Genomic DNA, 13,118 nt, shown 5'->3' with positions numbered 1-13,118 from the left:
CGCCGCTATAGTGCTCTAGAATATTGGGCAGTGTGACGACCGGCGCCGGAGAGCGGGCCGCTTTTGCGATGACAGGAACCGACTTTCGCAAGAGGGAGCGACGTGCAACAGGGGTGCCACGTTCGCCGCTCGTCGCGTAGCGGCCGCGGGGATAGCGGGGGTACAGAGGAGGGGCGCGGTTCTCTTTGGAGCTATTTTGACACGCTACGCAAATGGTGCGATATTTAATAAAAGGGCTACTTATTACAAGTGCTTAAACTCATCCCTGCCATTCCGTTACGTTAGTTTGGAGACGCCGTGCTCGCTTGGGCAGTCCTACGGAGCAGCGCGCGATGTTTGAGTCACTATTTCAAACTGTTTCAACATTTCTTTCTGTGGACAGCCATAAATCGTCCAGATGATCTTGTACTTAATGTTTTCAACGATGCGTGGTGTTTTGAATTCGTTCTTCCAGCAAGGGAATAAAGGCTACTGCCGAGGAGCGCTATTAACACGCGGAGAAAAACAGTATACATGCGAATCAAAGCTTGTGCTTCGTAAGGTCTCTTAGGAACAGCTTATTTTTTACGAACCTTATTCACGAACACCTACTTACATTTTGCAGCTTGTGCTTATTAATACATAACAACGTGTATCTTAAATCGTCAGTAATCTGTAATATATCTCTTTAATAGGTGTTCTGTATGTGCCCTAATCACCGCTTATAGAAATTACCAATGCAGTGTGCGAGCAAAACACATTTATTTATTACTGTTCTAATATGAAGCACTGCGGTATTTAGCGGCAAAAAGAAAAAAAAAGGAACATATACGCGACTCAAGCATTTATTCTCTGTTCGTGATTAACAAATAGATATATCGCGGACATTTTTTTACGTGCCGCTGACCTAAGGGTGAACCAGCTGTTTAGATTTAAAAAATGTCAAGTACAGCTAGGGCAATACTTCAGATAAAATATGAAAAATTAAACCTGTCACATACGTATACGAGGGAGTACGTTCATAGTGGGCACTTAAGAGCGGACGCTTTATGGACGCGGATGGAATGGTACAGAGCGGACGCGGATGGAATGGTACAGAGCGAAAGAAAACACTTATAATTGCGCGTCGTATTGGCAGATATGATGCAGTCGTTGGCGCCCACCGCAAGAAAACGAAAAATGCGAAAACGGTGACGGGCACCAAATACACATGCAATTAATATAAGGCCGAATTCAGATGCGGACACTAATGCGTGTTTATTCTTCGAGTGTGTGGTATCAAATGTGAGTAATCGACTGGATATACTCGCCAACTACTGCTTGCCGGGCTATAATCGGGCTACTTGCCGCGGCTACTCTTTACAAACTAATCAGGCTATAATTGTTAACAAGGTTGATATTACACGTGGAATACTTTCAAGGGAATTCAATTATTTTCCCTTTGAAAACTCTTGTCGTGGTTCGCTTACTTTGCAAAGAGCGAACCCGCAAAAACACATGAAATTTCTTTACTTCAAGTGTGAGCTTTCTGGTGCTCTAAGTTGGTAAAATTTTTGAACCTCCACATTTTAGATGAAGGTTGAAAAATCTGAAGTGTCCAAAAGGATCGTACACCCGAGCCAAATTTTCGGGTAAATTGCGACTATAGCTTGGAGCGCCTATGGCGCAGTTTTTGTTCATGGCAAAAAACCGTGCCGGCCTCACAACCTCTCTTTCGCTGAAGGATCATGTAGCGGAAGCGAATTAGGCGTACACTATAGCCTTTGCGTCCTCTATTTTCCATCGGTCTTTCTTTTTCAAAGCTATTCTTTTTTTTTTCTTTTTTTTTATATGTGCACCAAAACAGGACTCGAGCGGTCTTCTGGGGTCAATGACTTACATATTACCGGTTGCTTGAGTACGCAGAATAAAAACTACCTACAATGAAAACATCTTCTGGAACAATTAAGTAATTGTCAAACTATAATGCATTGAGATTAAATGTCTTAAGTATAGCGCGCATCTCTGGGTACTTAAAGCTACCCGTTACATTAATGTTCCAACGTATGGAAATAAAATAAAATGGTTTGTTCTTATATTAGTGTACAGTTTTACAAAGTTGTTGACTTAAATTTCGACGCTTATACCTACGCGTTCGATTGCAGCCTTTTTGTGCACCGGTTTTTTCTTAATTCCCAGGCCTCCATTTGGTTCTTAAGCTCGATTGTTTCTTTTTTTTATTATTGCCTGTCATATTTCTCCATTTTTCTTCGTCTTTAGCTGCCTGCTTTCTTCTCCGTCGTGCGTTTGCTGCGCCGCACGACAATTCCAAACCTTTGTTCACATTTGCGGTCACTCTTTTCATGGCCCTGCGTGCCTCCTTTCTCCCTCCCTTGTAGGCGACACGTTTCTTTTCTTTTTTTTCTGTGCATCCTTTACTTCCCACTTCTTCAACCTTTCCTGTCCCACTCTGTTTAGTTATTTAGTAGCCGTTTACCTGGTGTAGTGTCGTTCATTTTTCATGTCTCTACCTCTATGGGGGGTAGTCCATATTTAATTCATTCGAACTGAATGCCAACTTTTCTTGTGGCTTCAGGTGACTTACTGTAGTTGGCATAGTCTGCGCGTGAAACAACGGAATATACCATTTTTGACTGTTTTGATAATGGGGTTACTGTGGCCAGCTTTAGTCAGCGCTCGAACGCACATGTTGCATGTTTGACTTCTTCATACATCCTGTCTCCACACAGCCCTCTTTTCAAAACGAGTGCATTTCTGGACGTCAGTTAGGTGCTTCAGGAATGCTAAAGCAAGCTGTACGGCGAGTGAAGTGTGCTGTGCGAGTCTGAATTTGTACGCCCTCTCCAAGCTGTTTTCTTCGGAGCCCAGCTCCTGTCATGTTGCTTCCGCGAGGTGTTACCGACGGCCAAAAGGGAAAATAAATTAGGTGATTGCTAACAGTACTGAGCCCCATTAACCAGCATATTTATAAAATCTTGTCGCGAACAGCCCGAGACGACGCACAAGCAAACAAGAACGTACAGTGCGCGCAGTATCCACCCTGCTGCACAGCGCGCATACGCGGGCGCCCGGACGGCTGACACACCAGTTGCTGGTGGCGCCCTCTGCGCTGCGGCGCCTCCGTCATCGCACCGTGGTCATCGCAAAAGCGGCCCCCCGCTCCCATGCATTTCGCGGCGCGGTCGACACACTGCCCAATCTTCTAGAGCACTATACCGCCGCCGCCGACCGCGCGTCACGTGACAGTATTGTTGAAGAAATGCGTTTGCGTGAGCGAATAATTGATATAATGTATTTTTATTTGCTAACTTTAACAGCAACCTACTATTGTATGGGAAATAATGATTATATCTGCGTTTCCAAAAGGCTAAACATGACGTAGGCGAGTACTTCTAATTCCGGCCTACAGGGTCGCATGGTCGCTTCAGGAACGCAAAAATGCTTTGATTTCAGAATGGTATTATTAAATGCAGAAGCAATATTTCGACGAGATATTTTGGAATAGGCATACCTAATGTTTACTGAAGCAAGGAAAATTGCAACTGGGCTGCTACATTTTCGTTTCACGACCCCTTTAATGGGGAATCAGCCTAATGACTACAACTGCAAAAGAAACAAAGGTCCAAATGCTGTGGGCTACACAAAAAAGGTATACAGAAGTAAATGAGGTGCATGCCTGCAGTTAATGACATTTTCCCCAACATGAAACAGAAATTGCTTGTGGCCTTTGAATGTGTAGCTGCCACTTTCTCAGCAGCTGGTTAAGGCAAGGCACTTGTTGAACATGCTCGATTCCCCAATCCTTGTTCAGCAGTTCTAATCAGCTCCTATTTAAGCAGCAGTTGCTAAACAAAGTTCACCTTGTAAAAATTCACGTAATGCACTAGCTCATTTTCGGCAAGAAAAAGAAGAATAACAAGAATCGGGAACCGTCCTTATGAAAGCTTTCATTTGAGTGGTATGCATGTTTATCACATAACAAATGTACTTTACGTCTTTCGTTCAGGCGTGTCAGGAGGTGAGACGAAGTAACTAATACTGCAAGTGAGTGGCTGAGTCAACTTTATTGTCCGACAGAAAAGGCTCTTTTCTGCCCCAGGTCCTCCCCTCTAGAGGAGAGGTGCCTTGGGGTAGGTGAGAATCCGCTTCAGATGCTGGCCAAAATCCCCTGGATCTTGGCGGCCTTTTCAGCCAGTCGAACCACTAGTAGCTGGTGTTCCGGGGTGGGCTTTCCAGAAAAGCCTCCCAGGCTTCTCTATCATCAATTTTGTTTGCCCTGCCTGGGGATGCAAACACTCTCATATTATATGGTTCAGGGTGCCCCTCTGCCCACAAATCCTGCAGCTCTCATCTTCAAAATCTGGGAATATATAAACCAGATTTGGATAAACATCTTCTTGCAGACGCCTCCATGCTGTCATCTGTTTTCCATCTAATGTCTTGTCTGGAGGGGGTAGTTTCAAAAGCTGCCTTCTATAATACTGCGTCACATCATAATACGACAGCAGACGCCCGTCTCTGTTGTAGCCTTCCTCAGGTTGCTCACTCCAACCTGTTCAGTAGTAGAGATCCCGAGCCAGGTTGTGAGCAGCCTCGTTGCCACTAACAGATTCGTGTGCTGGGGTCCAAATCAGATTAACTGTCCTATCCAATTCTTTTTGTTTTAGAATTTTGAGTGCCATGGGAGATATCCTCCCACTACCAAAGTTTTGAATTGCAGTTTTATTGCCGCTCAACAGATACGTGGCCTTTGTGCCGACTTAAGCAAGATCTATTGCAACCTCCTCTGCCACATCAATACATCAACATCATCACTATTAATCGATAGTGCCGAGATCGAGCCCCCTCCCCAGTCAACCACCACCGCTAAGGTGCCTTCTCCCCTTTTTCCACCCACCACATATACAAATGCAACCTGCTCCCTCGGCTTCCTTGAATATATGCGTTCCAGAGCCTCAGTTCTTTTCTGCCTTCTGTCTTTATTGTATTCCTGGCACATGTTTCTTGGCAATGGGGGAACTCGAATACATTCTCGTGCCTTCCACCCTATGGTGGCCTGCATGGCCCTTCCCCTAACCGGATTCAGCCCAGCTTTTTCCAAAATTACCCCCCCCCCCCCTTGTGGTGCTGAGCCTTTCTAGCTACAAGACTAATACTGCAACCATTACTGTGGTGATCTTCCATACCTTAGGAGATCACAAGGTCAGACCAACATACATAATGCATTAAAATCTGGATGCTTCCACGTTCTTGACATTATCACGTATTAACCTACTTCCTGCTGATGTATAATAAAATATTTTGCGTTGTTGAATGCATTCCCTAGTGTTCGGTATATGTAATGCAGTTTTTTTTTTCTTTTTCTTTCTTTTGAGTGAGGGGGGTGCTTCTCTTGCACAATGCGCGCATTTTACGTATGCTTTCCGGGGCATTGATCTGTACTGTATCTGTAGCCTCCCGTTTGTCTTCAGATACCGCAGCATGTTCCAAATAAATAAAGGCTGTGGCTAAAGGTACGTCCGAAGGACCCGATCAATCGTCTTAAAGGTACGTCCGACGGACCCGGTACGTTTTTCTTCGGGATACGACGGACGGATCCGGGAAATATTTTTCAGAGGTACGGCGGACGGACCCGATCGGTAGGGTTCTTCCGACGGATCCGAGATCCCCAGATGTGGTTGTAGCAACAACATGGTAGCCATATGTAGCCAAATCGAAGTTGGTATGAGGTGTACGTGCGAGGTGCAGGAAGTATGTACTACTGCATGCATGAAATGTGAAATTACAAAGAATAGTACAGTGACAAGAATAGTGCCTAGAATGGGTGATATACTACGTGATGGCATGATGATAGGTTTACGTGAGTTGGACCGCGGCAGGGTTGCAAGCGCATGTAATCGCGGTGTTGACGGCCAGCCCGCGGCCCGCACGCCCGCTCATTTGGTCCTCGTTATCATGTGCATTAACGTCTACGACGGTCGTTATGTAGTTATGTAGTTTTGATTCTTCAAAGTTTCGTCACTTCCATCTGTGATGAGATGCGTCACGTAACGCATCGCTTTCTGCTCGCATTGAGGTTTGGTGCTGCAAGTTCTACGTAGTCGCTGAAAAAGCTGAGTGCCGCCGGCGTGTCTCTAGCCCAAGCATCGCGTCATTCGTGTTTGTTGGAGGTGTGGTTTGTGCTTACCGTGAGATGCTGTGATGTACGGATTACGTCCTACTAGAGTGCTGTGTGAGACTACGAAGAGTGCTGTGATGAGTGCGCCGATGTCCGGACGGACATCAGTGTGTCCGTTTATGATCGGCGATGTTGCACGTGCATGTCAGTGTTTATTAGGTGCAGTGGTCATTTATTTACACGCGCTGTGCAACAATCAGACGAAAATAAGTCATCGACAATTTGTTAGCCTGCACTACAGAGCTCAAAACTCGGAAAACGGGAATGCACATGATGCAGTTTTCGCATGTTGGAGCTAGTGGACCGAAAAATAAGTGCCCAGCCCACACCGCCGGGATGCGCATTACTACAGGTGAAATGGGTCAGGTTTCTGTAAAATAGCTGCCTGGCACAGCACCTTCCTAAATGTTCAGGCTTTGTACTATTGTTGAAGACCACTTTATCATTAATAAAGGAACGAATATGCTTTATGTGTTAATGACTAGTGCTTTTTCAACATATGTTCATTTTTTTTTTTTCGTTTTTCCTTAGTTTTCTTTGTTTTTCATGCTAGAAAAACACAAATAGTACACTTTTAAACTTGTCAGTCCAAAGCTGAACATGAATATCTGCCATGCATGTGACAGCTTTAATGCTAGAAAGGTTGACGTGTATAGCATGTACGTAGATGCTGCGACATCTTAGTGGCATGTTCGGCTACTTGCCCCAAGGTGGTGATGTTTAATGCCAGTGATGGCAGTCGCACTTTGGTGCAGGTGAAATGCAAATGCTTCTGTTTCCTGCAAGATGTCAACGCAAAGTACAAAGCCCGGGCAGTCAAATTAGTCTGGGGCTCTCCACTACGGTATTTTTCATAGCTACATATGTCACTTTAGGATGTGAAACCCTACATGCCACAGGTAGGCTGCATTGTTTTTTAGATTTTGTAACCTCTCATCTATGTTTTGCAACATTTGGCTAATTTTAGTTCTCAAACAGTTGTTAAAGATGAAGCCAAAGCAGTTCTTGGCATGGTTTCCTGCTTGGATTAATTTGCTAATTGCAGTTTTTTGAAACTTGCATCAATGCTGCACTTGCAATCAACAAACAGGCAGTTGAATTACAGGAATGATGTGGATCGTGCATATCAGTTCGGACAAATGGAAAGTAACGGTCCCCTCCTTGCATGCATAGGTGCCCTTAGACAAATACATACTCGGGTGTGTGATTGCGACGCATATCAAGGGTCAACAGAAGGCCACGTGGAGCCAGTGTGATATTCTTCATGAAGGCTAAAGTAGAATTGTACAACAGCTGCTGTACCATGCAGAAAAAAATTGATCGTTTAGTGTATGATTAACTGACCATGAATAGCATCTTACTCAGAGTATGATGTGATATATATCTGGTTTAGCATCCCAAAATAACTACAGCTATGAGGAACACGATAGTTGAGGGCTCCGGTATAATTTCGACCACCTGGGGTTCTTTTACATGCACTGACACCGCACGGTGCATGACGGCCTATTGTTTTGCCTGTATTGAAATGCTCCTGCTCTGGCTGGAACCAAATCTGCATCTTTGGGTTCAGCAGCCGAGCACTAACTACTGAGCCAGCACAATAGGGCCAAGTATCAAAATGCATGCCATTACATTTCCTTCTAGCCTGTGGTTTTCTTCACAGAACTAATGTATACAAGGAAAAGTAAATAGCAAGAAAACACTAGTTTTATTGCACATTATATTCACATTTCAGCAAACATTCTCTAGGAAAAAAATTCTCATAATGTTTGCATGGAAACCATGAACATCTTACAAAAAAACAATGCACTTCCACTCCAATTATTAATGGGCAAGGTTGCATCTATGCTACTACACTGCACTTATCACAAAACCACAAGCCCCATCTGCTTTGGCCAATCACTTGATGAAACTAACGGAGACAGATGTCGCACACCACAGACTGGTCGTCTCGCAACATATCTCTGCATATGTTGTATTTCAATTTCATGCCTTTCCACTTAGCTTCAACTGTTGCCAGCATTACTAGTCACCCATCTTTTCTGAAATTCCTTTTTACGTTGTTGGGATCAGCATGCTTGTTAACGATGGTCTCTGGAATTTTCAATGCTATCATTTTCACATCTTCCTCATCTGGAAGAATGAAGGAAATGACAAGCTTTGAGCAGAAAAAAAAATTAGGGAGACTCCTAATCTCCACCTGTAAGGGTATGGTGTGCCAGCGTTAATGGTTCTTGTCTGCAGATCCCACTGTGGATTCCCGTTAATTTACATGCCCTTTGCTACAAACATAATTACTAATTCCTTAATTCATGTCTCTGTTATCTCAGATATACTCATTAGCATACGGTCGTAGGCTGCCCTGTTAGGTGATAGACAACCTGGCATAGACCTCTGTAAGCCTCAACCTTTCTTAATTGGAGCTGAAACGTCCCAGAACATATTTCAAATATAACTTTGTAAGCTTGACTTAACACCTCCTGCCATGTCGTGTGGCCTCGTGACATTTGGCTCGTGGCACTTTTGGCTTGTGCACAGGGGTCATCTGTTAAATACTGGTTAACATGCATGAAAAATACATTTTCACACAAACTGGTGGCAAATGGTCAAGTGGTGCACTGCAGATTCTGAAATGTATACCTATATGCATGCAAGGATCGCATCATCACATAACATGATCAAGAGTTCTATCAGTACCTGTAGTTACATAGCATTTCAATGCCCATTAAAGGACCACCTCAGACAATGGTTGTTGTTACCACAAGACCTGTTCTAACAGCGTACTGACACCATTCCACTGAGCGATGGACATGTATATGCATACCCTAGACAGCTCATGATTGTGGATCTCATTTATTTCTATGACTTCCAAGGAATTCCTGTCATCAGAAACCCTACACTTTATGAAATCGGGACAGTTGTCTTGAAAGGTGATGAAAAGAAATAACCAGGTTACCTTGACGCAATGCTAAATCACAGAGGGTGAATATGCTGCATGAAGATACCAAGAAGCTTGTACAAAGAAATGTGAGTGAAATGGCAGGATTTTTGAAACATTGAAATAAACTATTAACTATACTTGTCAAACCTGTCATTAAGGAATGGAAATCATGCAGTAATCAAAAACACAACATGGAGGCCATTTTAGGTCATCTTCACAAAACACATACCCACACCTCACACACAGCTTCATACTTATGAAAGAGGAAAAACCAATATGCAAGGAGTGTGGAGATGAACTAACAATAAACCATATTTTACACGTGCGCCAGAGTCGAGAAAATAAGAGGAAACATTTTGTACAATTTTGCAACAGATCCCTTTCCATCCCAGCATGATCCTAGGAAATAAATAAGAGAATAAGTGTCCTGTTTAAGTTGTTGCGCATTTCTCTTATATACTATGCAGAACCAACTAGCCCGACAACACGCTCTTCTCGACTGCAATCCTAGGAGAGACGTGCAAATTTCCTGCACTTTTGGTTTCTTAAAATGTTCCTAAACAAGCTACATCCTAAAAAACATTTTAGTCTTTATACACAAATAAATACATTAAACCTTGTTCTTGGTGCATGGCAGCATTAGTCGCTTATGCACCATAAAAATCAACACAATGCTGTAAGGTATACCTTGGTTAGCTGTGTTATATGAGACAAGCTTTCGGTCTGGTGTGGTCCTTATTCACGTGAAAGCGCTGTCATGAGGGTCTATGTCCCAGCGATCGGAAAGTGACCTATTCCAATAATTTTACAAACTGAAGGCGATTCTACAGATTTCTAAAGACTGGAGTGCTCAACTGTTTTATCAACGTCCGCCTGCTTTGACAGCCTGGAGTGAAACTGTTGAAGAGAATACATTTTTGAACATTTAACGCGTTTCTGAAGGCGTTGCTTTCAATTACGGGGCCCACAAAAAGCAGCTGAATGTCAAACGCCGCCTAGGTAGGCTTTCTAGCAAGACAGCGGTGTAGCGTGGAAAATAGCTCCGCCGGTCCATCGCTGGCGCCGCTGACTTGACAGGCGAACTGTTCAAACTTAAGCTACTGACCACACCTGAAACACTGAATTGCGCATGATCAAGGCAGAATTTCTCTAACACTGAGCACTGGTAGCTATCGATTTCGCGCCCAATATTGTGAAAATCTGTCCTCTCTTCGATCATTGATACGTCCACGGTTGAACATTTATGCGCCTCGGGGTAGGCCAGCCGTTGGAACATGGATGTGTGGTTGTAGCAACGATCACTTGCATGGCGCACTCTGCAAAAGTCCAAGAGTCAGCTTCTGCAACGAAATGTGCAGCGCACATTTTCTACCGCGTACCCAAGTCCGGCGATGCATGCATATCGATCCCGATCGTTTCAAAGCTGCGCGGCCGTTCAGTCGGGTCATGCTAACCTCGAGCATGCGGGGGTTTAAACTACATGTACGCAAAATTCGACAAGAAAAGGATGCAGGCTAAGCACTTTAGTCTAGTCTTCCCCTAAATACCAAAGAACATTGCTGTTCACAGGGAATCCGGATCATTCGCGCTTCCGGCTTGCCGGTTGTGCACTCTTGCGGTGCGATGCAGTAGGTCTTCGCCTCGACGAGTCGATGTGCAGCTCGCCGCAGTAGCAGCGCAGGCCGCTAGTAAATTCGGCATGTCTTCTGCCACGGCTCTGAGGTAGAATTTAAACGAAGAATTTAGCTAGAAACATCCTGTTTCCTCGGTCTGCATGTGAGGAACGAGCATAATGCCATTTCACATACATACTTTGGACTGCCGAATGTTCTGCACGGCGAGGTGTGTGTGTGTGTTGTGCCGGCGCTAGATCTTCGGAGGTCGATGCAGGACCTAAGACAGCGTAAATGCTAGGAGTAGCTCGCTTACATTACGGGCAGATCGAGGTAATAGTTTAGTGCGAAGCGAAAGCTGCTCGTGAATGTGCGTATCTCGATGCCAGCTGGTGGAGCGGGTGCAGTACGTAGCATCGCCTGCAGCTATGTGCGTGACAGCGATGCTTGCCGTAGACAACCCTAAGTGAAGACCGTGATCTATGTTAGAACGGATGCACTCTTCGTAGCACCTCATCGAGAGTCGCGGCTAGCTGATATCATAGAGGATAAGATTCATTCACGCGTAGCAAGCGGAATGTGGCCGCGTTCGACGTGCGTATAGCCATGAGCCTGTATATCGACGTCCGCCGTATCTTTACGAGAATCGAATGGATACGTCGGACGTACCTTTAGACACTTCGATAAATAAAACGCGGAGGCTACGACCCAAACATGCATCTACCGCAATAAATTACTGATGAAAAAGCAATGACGATGGCCAATGTTTGTGCAGAGGCTCAGTTCAAGGTTTCATGTGCCGAAGTACGCTCCAGAAACCGTTGATGCAAAAATGTTTTGGTCGTATACAGCCAACATATGCAACGTTTGACACACTAGACGTCTATACAACTGGGGCTTCTTAAAAAAGCAATCTTTTCTCTCCCCCCCCCCCCCCCCCCGTTCCGTTTTTGTTGCCGTAGATACAGCTATGCAGCCCGAAAACTAAGCAAGCTGTTCAAATACATGTTCCAAAGCATGTTGGAAAGAAACGGGGCTGACGGGGCCACGCAGGTGCCCGCGCCACTTTCAAATCCACGAAAACGTAGACATACTCACTATAGATAGCTTGCACTGACGTCCTTCTCATCAAGGCAAAACCAAATCGCAAAGCACTAAATGCAAATGGCCAAGACAAACAATGCCGATAACTGCCGTTTTTCCTTGCTTTGAGGCATGGAGATCTTTCTTTGGGGGAGGGTACTTTTGCACACCGTGAACGCGCAATCACGTGACACAAAAGTGACGTGAAGCTACACGTCACATCTGCGTGTCCTGTTAAAGTGTTCTTTTTTTCTTTTTTTTTAGTGTGATTGTGACAAAAGCGCTTGGCGGAGGGAGAGCAGGGAGAGCATCTAGCCGCCCGCAATTAACGGCACACACGCTTTCTTTCTTCTGTATTTTTCTTCTGTAAAGCGCTCGCGGCAAGAAACTCTATGGGGGAGAGGGGGGGTCTTTGGCGCTTTTGGTTTGGTGTCACGTGAAGACGTGCTTTTATGCATTAAACTCTTATTTTCAATCCTTTTTAACTTCACATGTTAAAACAATTTAGTTTTAATATTTCTATTTTGCGTAAATTGTTTGATTATTTAAAATTTTAGTTAAACGAGTTTCGTTTTTGTCTTGCTGTTCTCTGTCTCTTTGTACCTCTCCCCCTCTACCAGACCTTCTCTATTGGAATGCTCCGTCGCTTCTGCGCATGCGCCAGCTGAAAGAAGTGAGGAGAAATAACTTTTCGGATGTGACGTAAAACTTGTTTTATTTTTTGTTTGTAAAATGTCTGCCGCTTCTCGTCGCTGTTTCTAGCGATAGGCCGATAGCTGGTCGCCAGTGTCGCCGGCTCCGTGATCGCTCCCAAGCCGGACTGTGCGACTTGGCTGTGGCGATGGTGGCGGACGGGTTTCTTCGCATCGTAGTTTGAATATCGTAGCCGAGTGGCCGTGTTCCTTTCCACTTGTTATAATGCTCCTTGAGCTTCGGCCTCGCGTACTGCTGTTCGTCAAGCGGCATGCTGTGATATTCCCATGCGTTCTCTTAGTTACAGATAGCACCATCTCCGACCTGTGGACTCTGCGACGCTAGTTCTGCAATGCGTGTCCCGCCCTTGTCGATGGAACATGCCTGCAGTATGTTGCAAGTAACTGGTGTGGTCAGCATTCCATGTACTTACTTGCATTTCCCGAAATTTATACGAGTCACTGCCTTTGGATCATCCGGAAGTACGTATACAATTCGGACTGAGGTGTACAGCGCAAGCAGCGCAACACATGGGATGCGAAAAACTCGTCTCCGATCGAGTACTTGAATGGAATCTCGCTGTCATTTTTATCGTTGTCCTCGACTTCGACACCACTATTCAGCAGCAGTG

This window comes from Amblyomma maculatum, chromosome 1 (assembly GCF_055883805.1).
Source record: "Amblyomma maculatum isolate TAMU_Amacu chromosome 1, ASM5588380v1, whole genome shotgun sequence".
Lineage (NCBI taxonomy): Eukaryota > Metazoa > Arthropoda > Arachnida > Ixodida > Ixodidae > Amblyomma > Amblyomma maculatum.
This window is presented reverse-complemented; position numbering follows the sequence as displayed.